At 38.2% G+C, this 16,769-nt stretch overlaps 1 protein-coding gene and 1 pseudogene across 1 annotated transcript in view; one reads left to right on the plus strand and one right to left on the minus strand.

The window, feature by feature from the left end:
• Themis (thymocyte selection associated) overlaps positions 1–16,769 on the minus strand; it is a 174,431-nt gene that overhangs the window by 46,997 nt on the left and 110,665 nt on the right. The window lies entirely within an intron of this gene.
• Positions 1,174–13,874, plus strand: LOC118570644 (annotated as a pseudogene).

Here is a 16,769-nt window from a genome sequence, read left to right on the forward strand (position 1 = left end):
GCTTTCAAGAACTCTTAAAGTCAAGAATACAGTTGAAACTTATACTGTCTGCCTCAAAACTTCAGCAAGGCAAATGAACAAACATAAGTGGTCTCTTCAGGCTCTCACCATTTCTGTAGACTCAAGACTAAATTCACATATAAAACTATTTTAGAGAAAAGAATCACAGCTTTCTTTTATCTCTTTATTACTCAATGACTTTGTCTGTTAACTATTTTCCAGGAAATATTTCTCAAAGCAACAAAGTTTTCATCATACCATGAGTATAACAAAAAGAAAATGAGAGTGAATAATAAAGGTTCAAGTTGGGGTGGGTTTTCAAACATGAACATAGATGTGGATGCTGACCTCATTGACCAATTTTGAGGCACAAGAGGGTCAACTACAATGGTGGCAAGTGGTGGCATGCTGTTGAACTTGAAGCCCATTTCTAAACAATGAAGAGATTTTTCTAATTCCAAATGTGAAGAACTACTTCTCAAGTTATATAGAGGGAATGGAAAAGCACCATGTATACTTGAATGCTAGTTTACCAATGAAAACCCACTTGCAGAGAAACCTATGAATACTCTCAAATAAATTTTCATTGCTACCCATTCAGGACTAAGCTTTGTCAAGTGACTAAAAGCAGCATAGAGCCACAGAGATTAAAATTTAGCTTCCCAAAGGTAGATCATCAGGCTTAATGACTTTTAATCTGTGAAACATATTTAAAATCACCTTAATTTTTTTCTATAATAACTTGATATGAGAAGTCTAACAAAATTTCAGTTATCTTTCCATAGGCCCATTATATTTCATCCTTAGCTCTTCTAATAATCACTTATATGTTTATGATGAACACAAGAAATTTCCAGCGGAATTTTACACACTTCATGTACCTTTTGACTTGTTTGTTTGATACAGTTAAGTAACAGTGTTTCATAAATATATAATGGGTCATGAGTTATTAAGTAACATTTATAAATCTTCGTTTTAAAACATTCACTTTAACAAAGATGAGTTAAAAATAGCTTGTTATCAAACATAGAGTCAACATCTTTTCTATTTTATCTCAAATACCAAGAAAGTTATTTCCTTTTCTTCAGATAACTGAAGTGTATAAAACATGTTCAACAGGTCCACTGTAATAACTGGAACTTGCTGATGGTTCATGTGGTGGTTTGAATAAGAATGGCGCCCATAGACCCGCACACCAGTGCACTTGGCCCCCAGGTAGCAGAACTCTTTGGGAATGATGCGAGGGTATGATGTGTTTGGAGGTATTGTGCTCCCGGTGTGGCTCCTTCTGTCAACTGCTTGAAGATCAAGATGTGAGAGCTCTTAGCTGTTCCTGCTATCATTCCTGTTTCTCCAACATGAACTCTAGCCCTCTGAAGTTGTCATTCCAATGAAACCCTTTCTTTTATAAGTTGTCAAGGTCATGGTATTTTCTCATTGCAATAGCAAAGTAACTAAGACAGTTTCAGAGGGAGTTTCCCCGAATTTAGAGATATATTTTCTATTCTTTTTAGAACCTTTGTCTGGAAAACAGCACGAAGAGGCACACAAATGCACACACTGCTCTGCTCCTCACTGTAGATAGTTATGATGTTTCCATCCACACAGATTATACTTTCCTCATTTAATGGAAGAAGTGTATTTTCAGAGTGAAACAAATGGTAACTAACAGTATTTATATTCCAGGGCTTCATCTCCCACGCCCTCTAACTTACTTAAATGCCATGCTGTGTTTCCGGATTCGTTAGTGACTCCAGGCACATTTCTCTCCCCCTTGCCTCTGTCAACCCAGCAAGCTGTTCCTCCTGACTTCAAAGTGTAAATATTTTTGCTTCATCATCAGTTTGGCAGTCTAAAGGGAGCTTTGGCTTACCTAAAAAGAAACCATATTTTGCAAAGAAAACAATATAATGGAGACGCTAATCAATGCTTCCTTTAGAATATGTATTTCAATTTTTAAAAAGACTAGGGGGAATTTCTCTTATGAAAGAATAAAGGCAGACCAAGAATGACGCCCTCAAAGAGTGTTAATTATATTTTAAAATTCAAGTTGTTTAAAAATGACACAATTACCCGGATTATTTATATATTTATGTGATTATTCATATCATAAATCTAATAGGTTCAAAAATATTAGAATATTTTGAAACAGAAGTTCCTGAGTTACTTATTGTGTTCGCAGTTATTTGATAATGAATGGTAAAGGTTTATTCCTATTGCTTCTCTTTCTTCTGGAAATTTCTACCCTTTTGACAGCCTGAGACTTAGCTCCTAGCACACCGGGCTAGACTTCCTTGCTTAACAGGTGGTCAGTTCTAAGGAGTCTTTCCATTTGAAATAGAATAAGGCTGTGCTCTGTTTGAAATGTAAATGTTCAGGGCTTCAGACACACACCATCAGAAAATAATATGGATTCTAATTCACGTTGCAAATGTCTATGTCCAAGTTGCTTTCTGAATTCTGGTGGACTTCTACCTCAACAGGAAAATGAAAACTATAATCATGGTTAGGTAATTGTTTTATTTCTTAAGCTGATACATCAAATGAAGATTTTTAATAAGGAGCAAAACATACAAAATGTTTGTAAATAAGACATTTTTGTTTTTGTTTTATTTTGTTTGTTTGTTTGAGTTTTGTTGTTGTTTTTCAAGACAAGATTTCTCTGTGCAACAGCCCTGGCTGTCCTGGAACTCTGTAAACTAGGATGGCCTCAAACTCACAGAGATCTGCTTGCCTCTGCCTCCTGAGTGCTGAGATTAAAAGCATGTGCCAGCACCACCAGGCAAAACATGTATTTTTAAGGATCTCACAGAACTGGTCAAATGCTCTGAGTTAGTGGTTCTTCACTTTCTTTACATTAAACAGAGGGGAAAAAGGTGTTTTAAACTCTTGACGTTGTACTCGCTATGAATAAATGAAAATTAATGCCAAAAGGGGGATCTGTCATTTGCTTGGCTGTGTATGAAATGCTTTCCTATATCTTTCTTGCATTCCTCTACAAGCTTGCTAAATAGATAGTATCTAGTTTCACATGTAGAGAAGAAACACAAAGGAAATCCAACATGCCTAGCAGCCTACAGTTCACCTACTCAGGCACTGCACTCTACTGCCCAGCATGCTTATTGTACAAACTTAAGGTTTTTTTCTCTGCTCCATTTAAATAAAGGCCCTTTGACATTACCTTTAAATTCCATATTTACAGAATGGAGTACTACTCAGCAGAGCAAAACAATGACATCATTAGGTTTGCAGGCAAATGGATGGATATAGAAAAAAATCATCCTGAGTGAGGTAACCCAGACTCAGAAGGGCAAACATGGTATGTACTCACTCATAGGAGGACACTAGATGTAAAACAAAGATGACCAGACTTCTACACAACTCCAGGGAGGCTACCAAGAAAATGGGACCCTAGGAAAGACACAGGGATCACCCAATGACAGAGAAATGGATGAGATCTACATGAACAACCTGGACAACAGTGGGAGTAATGAAGGGCAAGATTTGAGGGAAAGAAAGCTTAGGGGAGCAGGAGATCCCAGCTGGATCAAGAACAAAAAGGGAGAATGAGGAATAACAGACCATGATAAATGAAGACCACATGAGAACAGGAATAGGCAGAGTGCTCGAGAGGTCCGCAGAAATCCACAATGATACATTCTCTGTAGACTGCTGGCAATGTTCGAGAGAAAGCTTCATCTGACCTAGTCTGATGATCAGATGGCTAAACACCCTAACAGTCATCTTGGAACTCTCATCCAATAACTGATGGAAGTGGATGCAGAGATCCTCAGCTAGGCCCCAGATGGAGCTCCAGGTGTCCAACTCTCGAGAAAGAGGAGGGACTGTAAGAGCGTGAATTGTTGAATCCAAGATTGGAAAAAGCACAGGGACAAATAGCCAATCGAATGTAAGCACATGAATTATGAACCAACGGCTGTGGAGCCCCCAGCTAGATCAGACCCTCTGGATAAGTGAGACAATTGAACATCTTGATCTGTTTGGGAGGCACCCAGGCTGTGGGACCAGGACCTGTCCTTAGTGCATGAGCTGGCTGTTTGGAACCTTGGGCTTACACAGGGACACTTTGCTCAGCCTGGAAGGAGGTGACAGGACCTGCCTGTACTGAATCCACCAGGTTTAAATGAATCCCCAGGGGTGTCTTGGTCCTGGAGGACATGGGGATGGAGGGAAGGGGCTAGGGGAAGGTGGGGTGGGGGTGGGAGGGGGAGGATAGGGAGAACCCATGGCTGATGTATAAAATTAAAACACATAATAATGATAATAATAATAATAATAATAATAATAATAATAATAATGGAAAAATTCCATAGCAGTCACTAACCTCACATTGGATGTTGAAACAATGAAAGTCATTATTCACAATTTACTTTAATATCACTTGAGACAAGAATGGACTTCTTTTAAGTTACACTATAGAGTTTTTCCATTCTTTTATACTTTCTTACAATTAACAAATTCATATATTCATAGCCCTTACATCACTATTCTCTCTCCTCCTTCCCCAGTGTAACTGCAAATAACATGTGTGTGTGTGTGTGTGTCTGTGAATCACATCATGTAGAGATGTACATGATCATATCCAAATGTGTAATTTTGTCTGTGATTTTTAATAAATGGAAAATCAATGTATATTTTGCTTCACAGTTTGCTATTTTCACTAAGTTGTGTTGAGCCCTATTTAAAATATACCTGTACCTGCATTAGTTCTTAGAAGCTTCATAGTATAACCTTCTGTGGCTTATCTAATGTTTCTTCCATCAATAGACATCTGGATTACTTCAATACCTTCAGTATTTAAAGCTATTTAAAAATGATTTTCTTATGAACATATAATTGTTAGTTTCTATAATACAAGTAACTGATCAATGATACTGCCAGGCTCAAATGCACACAGGTAAGTCATTCAAAAATCTGTGTCCTCATACTCTGTTTAGCCTCACCTTTATTTTCATTTTGTCTTGAGTGAATTCAAATTCCTCATTTTAAAATTTGCATATTCTTGATTTTCAATGAGATTAGGCAGTATTTAACACGTTATTGATGATTCACATTTCAGGAAGTTTCGTATTGCTTGAGTTTTACTCTCCAACCTACAAGGGCCCATGCTGCAAAGAAAACCTTCATCAGCTTACTGAGGCTCTTTAAGGAAAAGTTCCTGTAGCTAGGCCCATGGCTCCTTTCTTGTTTTCCTGCATAATGATCAAGCTCTTGAGGTCAGCCTCTGGAAGACCGTGGCTGCAGCACTTGGTGTGTGTACAGCCAGATTTACTCCTGTGACATTATTACGAAGATTCTTTCTATGTAGCCAATGCACCTGCTAACAGACTCTTAATTAACACGGTTCTTCCTTGAAAATATCCATTCTCTGTCTCAAGTCCAAATCATTAAAATGTTCACACTCTCAGAGAAGTCTAAACCTGTGAGAAGGTCTCCTGAATGGTAAAGATCTGATGCCTTCAATTATCTGGCTCACTAAACGCAGCAGGGGGGAGGAGGGGGGCATTCAGCTCAGTCCAGAAGGAATTCTTACTCTATAGGAGTAAGATTGTTAGCCCACTCCTGGATGCATCAATCATGACATACTTAGAAAAAAAGGTACCAAAGTTAAGTTAAATTGATATGATAGTGCTGGGTAAGTTCCAGAGTTCAATGTCAGTTTGTATATAAAGATATACTAACTCCAAGTAAGTATTTGAAGCCCATAAGTAACTTTTTACATGATTTGTATGGCTAAAATATAATTAAGAAGCTAGGGATGATTTCAAGATTTTTCAATAAAAGAATAAGAACTTTGGCCTGGAATATACTTCCTTGGGGTCTAAGACAAAGAATGTAGTTTTTATAACAGTTTCACACAAGGAAGCCAATGTGAAGGCACTGAAACCTACTGGCAAGCTTTTAGAGGAGTGTCTTATGTTTCTGATCATCAGACATATCCCTGACATCCCACTAGCTGCCAAGTTCTAACACTTGACTCTTCCAAAAGAAGGATTTACATTTTTAGAGTATGTTGAACCTCTTTATCTCATTTTTTGTCATTAAAATTGGAACACTGTTAAAAATATTCAGAGATTTTAAAAATATTTATTTAAGAAATATCTATCTTTCTATGACTGATAAGTTTCTACAATTCTAAACTTCCGCTTTAAGATTTTAAAAATATCCTTTCATGACAACAGGCAGATTACGGGTATTTTCATCACAGGCATGACATCTGGTATCTTTTTGCCTGCCAAGATCTATAAATGGCTTCAAGTATCACTCTGTAAAAAACCATCTTATTAAAGAAGCCAGAAAACCTGAAGCATAATTAATAGAGCAATGACTCTGTGTGGCTCTAATACCAGCTGCCATATCACTATATGCTATAGAAAAATATTTAAGGTGAACTAAAGTTTAAAGTAAGGCACTCATAATTATCACATTTATTCATTTTTAATCTATATCACTCTGTGTTCTTATACAGCCAGTGACTTAAATAGCTCAGTTAAGTGTTGCCAAGTAACAAATCACCCCAAGATCTAGTGACTTTGCACAATGCTGTTTTGTTATTTGACCGCTTTGAAGTAACCAGGCCCAGCTCCAGTGGATATCATCTGGGGCACTTCATCCATGATGTCTTGTCCTCAGCCTGACAATGTGAAGACACATAGGCTCTGCTAGGATAGTCTGACAATTGAGTACCCCAATCATCTTTCCAACCAAATAGCCAACTCTTGTGACTGGCTGACTGGGCCTATCTTAGAGAGCAAAGGAAAAACTGCCTGACCTTGTAGGGTTGAGCAAGAGTCCTGGACTAATGACACTTTCACTGTAGTTCAATTGGCTGAAGCCACCCCAGAGAAGCGCAAACCCAACAGAGATCTGCCTGCCTCTGCCTGCCTCTGCCTCCCGAGTGCTGGGATTACAAGTGTGCGCCACCACCCGGCTACTTTTCTCATTGTATGACAAAAAGATGAAAACTGATCTAAGGAAGGTATAGTTTATTCTGGTTTACAGTTCAAGGGGATAAATTCCATCATCACAGGGTGGAATATGAGACTGACTAGTCATATCATATGCACAGTTAGAAAGCAGAGAATGGGCAGCAGGGAAGTGGGAGCAAGCTATAAAATGGAAGTGGGAGCAAGCTATAAAGCCTCAAAGTTCTCCCTTAGAAACCCTCTTTCTCCAGCAAGGTTCCACAATCGAACCAAACATCACCAGAACCTGGGAAACAACTGTTGAAATATACGAGCCGAAGGGGTTATTGTACATCTAAACTACAGGAGTAAACAATAGAAGGGCTTCAAATATGGCAGGGCTGGGGACTAGTTTTGGAGACTAGCTACCACAGATTGTCTAGCCAAAGATGATTCCCATTCCTCTCACTTTCAAGATATACTCACCAGCCTTCCTAAACCCACAAAGGCCTGTTTCCATCCAGGTCATGCTTTGAGTCCAGGATCTCTTTATGTCTTCATGTAAATCAAGTCCATGGAAATAAACTGCATTTTTCAAACAATAAATGAGTTGCTTCCCAAAGAATCTGATTTATAAATAAATGACTACTTTTTTATTTTAATTTGTGTGTGTGTGTGTGTGTGTGTGTGTGTGTGTGTGTGTGTGTGTGTATGAGAAAGGGGGTATGCCACATCTGCACTACTCAGAGGCCAACAGAGGGCATTAATTCTCTGGAAATGAAGTTACAGGTAGTCATGAGTTGGCTAGTAACTAAATTTTAGAAACTAAATTTGGGTGCCCTCTAAGGTCAGCAAGTATTCTGAACTGTTTCTACAGCCCCAAGCAACTTTTAATAAAAAGATTTGCCCATTGAATCCCATGGACATTTTTGGGAAAGCCTCTTGGCATGTATGAGTAGGCTTGTTTCAGTGTCTTTCAGGCACCATCTTATTTTTCTTCTTATGTCAGTGCCACACTGTTTTGATTACAGTACATTTATTAACAATATTATTTTCCCTATACATTGCTTTCTTTTACAGAATTACTTTCACTATTTAAGGTTCTTTATGTTGCCATTTACATTTAGTATTAACTTTTCAACTACTGATATTATGAATTCAACTGGGATTTTTATTTGAATTACAATGAATACATAGATTAAGTTGGGAGATAGATAATCAACAGTCAACAACACTGAATCTTCTGATCAGTGCATGTTTTTCTATTAATTTGGCCTTTAAAATTTTTTTAATTATTCTGTTTTCTTTTTTCATAATCTCAAAACCTGGCTTCATTGATTGCTTTGTATTTTTTATTTCAGCTGTTATCTTTATTTCTTAATTCTTATTTTTACTCTTTTCTCTTCTACTGAATTCTTAAGGTAGAAGACATTATTGTGATGAGGAATTAAAACCATGAATGTATATAAAACATCATACTAATTGTACTATAGAAGTTTAATGTCATACTTTGTTTTCTAAAACGTCAAATTATTTTCTGATTTCCTTTGTAATTTCTGTCTTTGCTACATGAATTCTTTAGAAGTTGGCCTTATGAGCCAAATTATCAGGTATTTTTCTCAAATTTTTTTGTTATTGATTTCTGGTTAATCAGGTTGTAATCAGATAATTTACTACTTATGGTTTGTCTCCTCATTGTCTAAATCTGCAAGCAGTCTTCAATGCTCTAGCCTTTAAAGTGATAAACTTAACCTCCAGCCATCAATTCTACCTATACTCATTCTCTACAAATTCCCCAACTTTGAAAGTGGGCAGGTTTTAAGAATCAGCTTTTACTAATAGAATAAAGCAGCCTTGGAAGGATGTGCTTGCTGGAACTAGTTTATAAAGAGGCTTCATCTCCTTGCTAGCTGCTAATCAGATGACAGCTCTGTGAAGAGCCCCAGTGGCCTGGCTTTGGACACAATGACAGGAAGCAAAGCATCAGTTGAGGGAAACTTTAGCTGGGGCCTTAACTGAGAATCATAAGCAATCCTGAGCCAGACCATCCACCTAAGTGCCTGGATTCCTGGACTCGCAGGAACTGTGAAATGATGAGCATGTTGCTGTCCATGTATTGTCTATTGGTATAATTTTTTGATCAAAAATAGATAACTAATGTGGATACTAATTATATTTCTCAGTGAATATTCCAGGACTTACAAAGTAAGCATGCTTTTGAAGTGGGATATTTAACAAAATAAATGCAACCAATTTAGATCCACCTTTTGTTTTTGGGTTTTTTTTTTTTTTTTTTTTTTGTTTTTTTTGGTTTTTTGAGACAGGGTTTCTCTGTGTAGCTTTGCGCCTTTCCTGGGACTCACTTGGTAGACCAGGCTGGCCTCGAACTCACAGAGATCCGCCTAGCTCTACCTCCTGAGTGCTGGGATTAAAGGCATGCGCTACCACTGCCCGACTTAGATCTGCCTTTTAAATTTTCCCTATAAGCAAACTCTTTTTCTTACTTTCTCTCTCTGTTAGTCACTGTTCTATTGCTCTGAAGAGACACCATCAACAATGCAACTCTTATAAAGGAAACTATTACACTGGGGGCTTGCTTCAGTTTAAAGTTTAGTTTGTTGTCATGGCAGGGAGCAAGGTGGGGGCATGGGTGTAGTCATAGTGCTGGAGCAGTAGCTGAGTTACATTCAGATCTCCAGGCTGAGAGAGAGATAGAGACAGCGATGAGAAAGAGAGAGACAGACAGAAATACACACACAGAAAGAAAGAGAGAGAGAGAGAGAGAGAGAGAGAGAGAGCACACCTGGCATGTGTTTGGGAATATTAGTTATAGATGTGTTACATTTGTTTATGCTGTGGCATATTTGCTTAATGAGGCAAAGATGTGTTGCATTCTTTTATGTTGCATTTGTTTAACTCTGGGAAGCTGTGTTACTGCACCTCTCTAAAACATGATTGGTCTAGTAAAGAGCTGAACAGCCAATAGCAAGGCAGGAGAAAGGATAGGCAGAGCTGGAGGGCAGAGAATAAATAGGAGGTGAAATCTGGGAAGAGAATAAATGAGGAGTAAGAAAAGGAGGAAGACATCAGGGGCCAGCCCCCCAGCCACACCGCAAGCCATGAAGTAAGAAGTAAAGAAAGGTATATAGCAACAGAGAAAAATTAAAGCCCAGAGGCAAAAGGTAGATGGGATAATTTAAGTTATAAAAGCTGGCTAGAAACAAGCCAAGCTAAGGCTGGGCATTCAGAAGAAAGAATAAGACTCCATGTGCATTTATTTGGGAGCTGAGTGGTGGGCCCCAAAGAGCAAAGAGGAAAAGGGAAAAACAACCAGCTACAGGCATGGGCTTTTGAAACCTCAAAGCCCACCCCAACTGCAGACAAGGCCAGACCTCCTAATCATCCTAACCCTTCTCTGATAGTGCCACTCCCTGACAGTTAAGCATTTAAATATATGAGTCTATGGGGGGGCATTTTTATTCAAAACACTACACTCCCTTTCTATCAGTTACTGTTACAGGCATGTTCTAATGTCCAGCTATAACTGTGAATTTACCAATTTTCCTCTAACAGATTTTTATTTTACATGTTTCAAACTATAAGTACATATACATTAATACCATGGGATTTTCCTAAAGAACTGATTGCCTCAGGATAAATTCTTTTGTTCTATGCTCAGCTATATTCCTGGATGTGGTATCTTATTTGTCATGGCGCAATTTCTAAGCTGTCTTTTGAATAGTATTTGATCCTATTTTAACAGTATTTGCCATCCCATTCTTTGAATTTGAAACTTTGTATTTCCCATGTGTTTTCTATAGGCAACATATGTGAAATTTCATTTGTTTACTTAGTCTAATGGTCTTGTGCTGGAGATGGAGTACCTACCCATGTGCATTAAAGTGTTTACAGAAGCAATGGAGTTCAAATATAGAACATTTTCAAAATTGTTCTGTTTGTTCTTGTTGTCCCTTATTCCTTGCCTTTCATTAACCACAAATACTTTCAGGGTTTACTTTACCTCTAAAATTAGATTATTTGCCCCCTCTTCCTCCTTTTATTTTCAAAAGTTTGTAGTTTGTAATGCCTACCTGTGACAGGGTGATCAATTGATATTATAGCACTTTTGAGCTATGGAATAGTCTCCATAATAACACCTGAGACATTATGAACAGGAAAACATATTTTCAGCTGAAACTTTCAGTACTCAAAATATCAAAAGAAACAAAAGGTTGCTGCATGAAAGTATAAGCTAAGAAAGACTAAATTTTATTCAAACAATTACACTTAAAATGAAAACAATGTTGCCATTTGGAAATAATATGGCAATTCTATTATTATTTTGGACGATAGCCAAATATTTCAGGGACTAGGGAGATGTCTTTATTTTGGTGATATTGTGTCCCCCAATGTATTGTGCACCTTAATAAAATTATCTGGGGTCAGAGAACAGAACAGCCACTAGCTACAGAGGCCAGAAAATGGTGGCACACACCCCTATACTCCTAGCATTCTGGAGGCTACAGATTCTCCTGGATCTCTGTGAGTTCAAAGCCACACTGGAAACGGCCAGGCATGGTGACATACACCCTTAATTCCAGGAAGTGATGGCAGGAAGCAGAAAGGTATATAAGGTGCGAGGACCAAGAAATAGAGCCCGTTTAAACTTTTAGGCTTTTAGTGGCACATCAGCTGAGATCTATTCAGATGAGGACTCAGAAGCTTCCAGTTTGAGGAGACAGGATCAGCTAAGGAGTTGACAAGGTGAGGTTAGCTGTGGCCTGTTCTGTCTGTCTCTCTGATCTTTCAGCATTCCCCCCAATACCTGGCTCCGGGTTTGTTTTTTATTAATAAGACCTTTAAGACGTGTGTTAGATTTGTTGGCATAGGGCCTAATCTGTGTTTGGAACCTTTGCATCTGCTTCAAAAGCCAGGCACAGCTGCAAGCCTAGCACTGGGGGTAACAAAGAGAGCTAGGTCCTGGAGCTTGTTGACTAATCAGGCTATCCAATCAATGAGGTCAGGTTCAGAATACAGTAGAGAGAGATAGAGGAGGACATCCAGTGTCCACCACTGACCTGCACACACACACACACACACACACACAAACGTGAACACACACTAACACAAAATGAAAATGTAAGTCCTGGATGAAGAACTGGAAAACAATGACTTACCTGTGTGGTAAGTGAGATGGGGGCTCAGCAGCACTGCTGCAGGAGCCCTGTTACTTTCAGTCTGTTTGTTTCCATTATCAATTGGGAATTGTTGGTTTGATAAAAGGAGCGGGTAGTTTTCATATTCCAAACATCACTTGGGCTTTCTAAACAGTATTATTTGCCAATGAGTACATTTTCACTTCAAGGTGTATATGAAATGACCATGACGGCTGGAATTTGAGAGTTTTCTCAGAAGGAATGATTAGTTTTCCTACCTCAGGATCCACCAGAAATAGTTTTGTGTGTAATGAAGATCATAGCAATGCTGTGCTACTCGAGATTCCTGAGGTTGGAATCTGACAAATGCAAAATACTTCTGGGTGGTTTTCTGGAAGTTTGTCAGTTGAAATAAGAAATTTCAAAGCATTCTCAAAGCTGGAAGGGCTAATAAACTAATGAAATAAAAAGCAAGTATATACATGTATACATGTGTTTCTCTCTCACAGACTCTGGTGTGTGTGCGTGAGAGAGAGAGAGAGAGCCAATAATCAGAACAGAAAACCATTCAAATATAAAAGAAAAGGCCTTTAACCATCTTCTCTACAGCACAAGGTAAATGATATTGGGACTAAATTGGATTCACAAAATGAAAATTACTTTTCATTTGTTAAAACTCTTCCTCCTCAATTGCAGATATATGTAGAAACAATGGGTGTCTTTCTGTTCTTTTACATTTAACTTGTATCATTATACTTAAAATTGACTGTTTATAAAGAGCATACACTTGGGTTTTGATTTTTCTGATGACTTTTGGCATTTAGTAACTGTTTACTCATTTCTATTTACTGTGATTATAGATGCTTTCTGGGGAATTTAGTTATCAGCTGAACTTTTAATGTTTTTCAGTTGTTTAACCTTTTAAAATTTACCAGTCCCTTAGAGACACCAGAATATTGAAGATATGTATGACAGTAATACCGTTTGTCATATATAAACCATTTTTTCATTAAAAGGAAGCCACCAGAGCATAATGCTTCATTTTCTTTGTGTGCAGTTTTGCATCTTATTTTTAGTAAGTGACGTATAACAGTATTTCATCCAGCCAGACTACTTTGAAGTGTTCATTAAAGCCTGGTCCTAAAAGCCATTCAAATTGAAAAAAAAAAAAACCTTTCTTTTAAATGGATGAAGTGAAAGGAAGGGAGAATAAAGAAATAATACCCTTCAGGGGGCAGCCATGATGCCTTTGTCAACAACCAAGTCAGTCAACTCCTGGAACTGTCATTGGGGCCTAATAATCAATTTCCACATTTTTCCTAGACATTAAATATTTGACTTCAAACATCAAAGATATAAGATTGAAATAATGAGCATATGAGAGCATATAGTAGATTCCAATATAAGTTAGGCATTACATCCTTAAGTCCAAAAGCTAGAACCGAGGTATTCAGACATGGCTCTGTGGCTCCTATGTAAGTACAAAAACTGAAGGCACTAAATCCAAAATCCTCCAGGTGTTATAGATATGGCATAACTTCAGAAGGAGTAAATGCTGTGGCTTCATCCTGTCTGGACCTTCTTGAAATTTCCTTGGAAGGATATTGCAATGTCACCGATGAGGGAGTCCTTGCTCTTGCACTCAACTGCCAGTTGCTAAAGAACATTGATTTTGGTGGCTGCTTAAGTATTACTTATGTGTCCTTACACGCATTAGGAAAAAAAAAAAAAAAAAAACTTCCCATTGTTACAATGTGTTGACTTTTCAACTACTCAAGTAAATGAGATATAAAATTGACACATCCAAATTATGTGCTGTCCCAATTATTATCCAGGACTACTCAATATTGTAATTAGTTCTTTTGTTAATGTAGAAATTGTTATCCACTTCATAATTTATGGGGTATGAGTATGATTTTTTTTTTCTGGAATACCTCTTGTAGCTTGCCTTCACAAATAGAACATTCATGCAACCTTGTAACCAAGCTCATCATATGCTTTGAGATCATTTAATCTATACAGTGTGTACTCAGCTTATTTAAATATAACTTACCTTTAAGAAAAACAATGTAATGAATCTTGATATGCTTTGGACTCTCCACGGAAACAACTTTTACACGTGAGACTGACCACGTGGCTTTGATCTTAAACTCATTCCTTAAACTCCTCACAACCACTCCATGTCCCCTGATTCACAATAATGTACATGCCTCTCTTGTGACCCTTTGTGCCACTGACTAAGGACAATGTGTTGTTTGTTTTTGCTCTTTTGAGGGGCCCGCCACTCAGCTCCTAAATAAATCACACATGGGGAAGGCTTATTCTTAATTATGAATGTCCAGCTTTATCTTGGGCTTAGTTTCTAGCCATCTTTTCTTAACTTAAATGATCCCATCTACCTTCTGAGCTTTTTCCTTTTCTTACCTTTCACTTGTACTCCATGGCTTGCTACGTGGCTTTGTGGCTGGCCCCTAGCATTCTCCTTCTCTCACTACTACTACTTCTTCCCAGATTTCTCCTTCTATACAGTCTCTCTGCCTGCCAACCCCGCCCATCCTTTCTCCTGCCATTTAGCTCTTTATTAGACCGTCAGGTGTTCTAAACAGGCACAATAACACAGCTTCTCAGAGTTTAAAAAATTGCAACATAAACAAAAGTAACACACCTTAAAATAATATCCTACAACAACAATGTATGTGTGTGTAAGGTGTGGCAATTATATCTAAGTCCATTGTTACAAATGACCCACAGAAAATACTGAAATAAACTGTGGACATAGGTTGATAACAACATATCAACATTTGTTGATAAGAAAAAAGGATAGAAAGAAAAATACCTACTGAGTTGCTTGAACACAAATTTCCATTTACAGAGTCAATTGTTTTTAATCTTGCACAGAAGCAGATTTATCTAACTTAGGTGCCACTTCCTATTATACATATACAGAAGGCACACACAGAATAATGACAAAATCCTCTCTCCCCTGTGAAACAAAGACAGGGATTGTGTGAGACAAAATTTCTACAGAGAGCCAAAAGTACAGACATCCTCCATCTGATCAGTCTATCGTCAAAATGATAGTTACTGAGCACTCTCGGGGTTCAGCAAATTCCTCTAAGTGCTCCATCGCTCTTGCTCACAACTTTATCACCTTTTAGAAGGCATTGAAAGCCCTTCTCCCAGACTGATTTTTCTCTATGCATTAAAGAATGACAAACTGCACCTTTAAGTGGAGGTTCACTTCAGAGACATCCCCTGTAACAGCATTCCGACCTCCCATCTCTCAGTGCCTTAAGTTTTGAACTGTTCCTGAAGTGTGCATTACATCCTGGGATGGAGACGACACACAGGCAGCTTGTTCAAATCAATATTGGGATAATGAGATTAGCATAGTCTTTTGGATTTCCAGTGGCATGGAGTCAATCATCAATCACCTCTTCATTCATTTTGCTTTGCTCATTTACTTAGCAAATAAAATCTAAATCACAGGGAAAAAAAAAAGATATGCCATACTTTGAAGAATAAAACACCTGCCTTGAAGGACTCAGATGAAAGATAGTATTTCTAATGCAGTGTAGTAAGATGTAATGAAAGTCTGAATAGATGCCTATAATTCACCTTTCTAAAAAAGAAGAAAGGGGAAAAAACGTAAGCCTGTCAAACTAAGGCTAAATCAGGAGAAGCTGTTTGGTGTAGGACCAATCTTGTGACCTCTCTGGCCTCTGGTAGCTCCACTGATGACAGACACTTAGAAGAGGCCACTTTTTAAAACTTAATGCCCTTAAAGATACTACTCTGTATAGCTTTGCTTCTCAAAAGAAGGACTTTCATAAGGAACTGTTATAAAAGAATATTTCCTGGAGCCTAGCGATGGTTCAGCAGTTAAGAGCATTGGTTACTTGTCCAAATGACAGGGGTTTGGTTCCTAGCATTCACATGGCAATTCACGACTGTCTATAATTCAAGTCTCAGAGTATCTGACATCCTTTTCTGGCCTGTGAGTGTACCAGGCATCCAAGTGATACACACATACATGCATGCAAAACACCCGTACACAAAATTAAGATTAAAACCAATACTTCCCTCATGGTAACATTCCCTATCAGAAATTTGTCTCCCCAGAGCCCATTTTCCTTCTTCAAGCAATGACCCCACTCTCATATAGGGTACATCCTTCTACTCAGTCCATGTACTGTCTGCAGAGCAGAATGTGTGGTGCTGACTTGTCAATCAGCGTACTACAGTCTCTTCCCATAACACACACAACACATATATACCCACACATATATACCCACACAACCACCCACTCACACACATACACTCACCTTACATAGAAACACACAGTCACTGGCTCACAACAATGCGCACACACATACACTTTCACACAGAGACCCATATAGACACACACACACACACACTCTAACACAGCACACAGGTGCTCATACATATACACAAATACTCTTACACATTTATTTGCACACTTACAGTCACTCTTCAGGGATTCCTATGTGACCCAAAACAGGCTAATCAGTGACTATGGAACTCAGTTCTGCTAGTTTGAAGCAGAAATCGTTGCCTGACTATCCAAATTACTCTAAGTAGCTCTGAAGAAAGAAAGGACTGTAGTAGCACAGGGAAATTTCCTCCTAGGAGTAGAGCCATATCCATACTGGGATTAGACTCCATC

This window comes from Onychomys torridus, chromosome 19 (genome assembly GCF_903995425.1).
Source record: "Onychomys torridus chromosome 19, mOncTor1.1, whole genome shotgun sequence".
In the NCBI taxonomy this organism is placed as follows: Eukaryota; Metazoa; Chordata; class Mammalia; order Rodentia; family Cricetidae; genus Onychomys; species Onychomys torridus.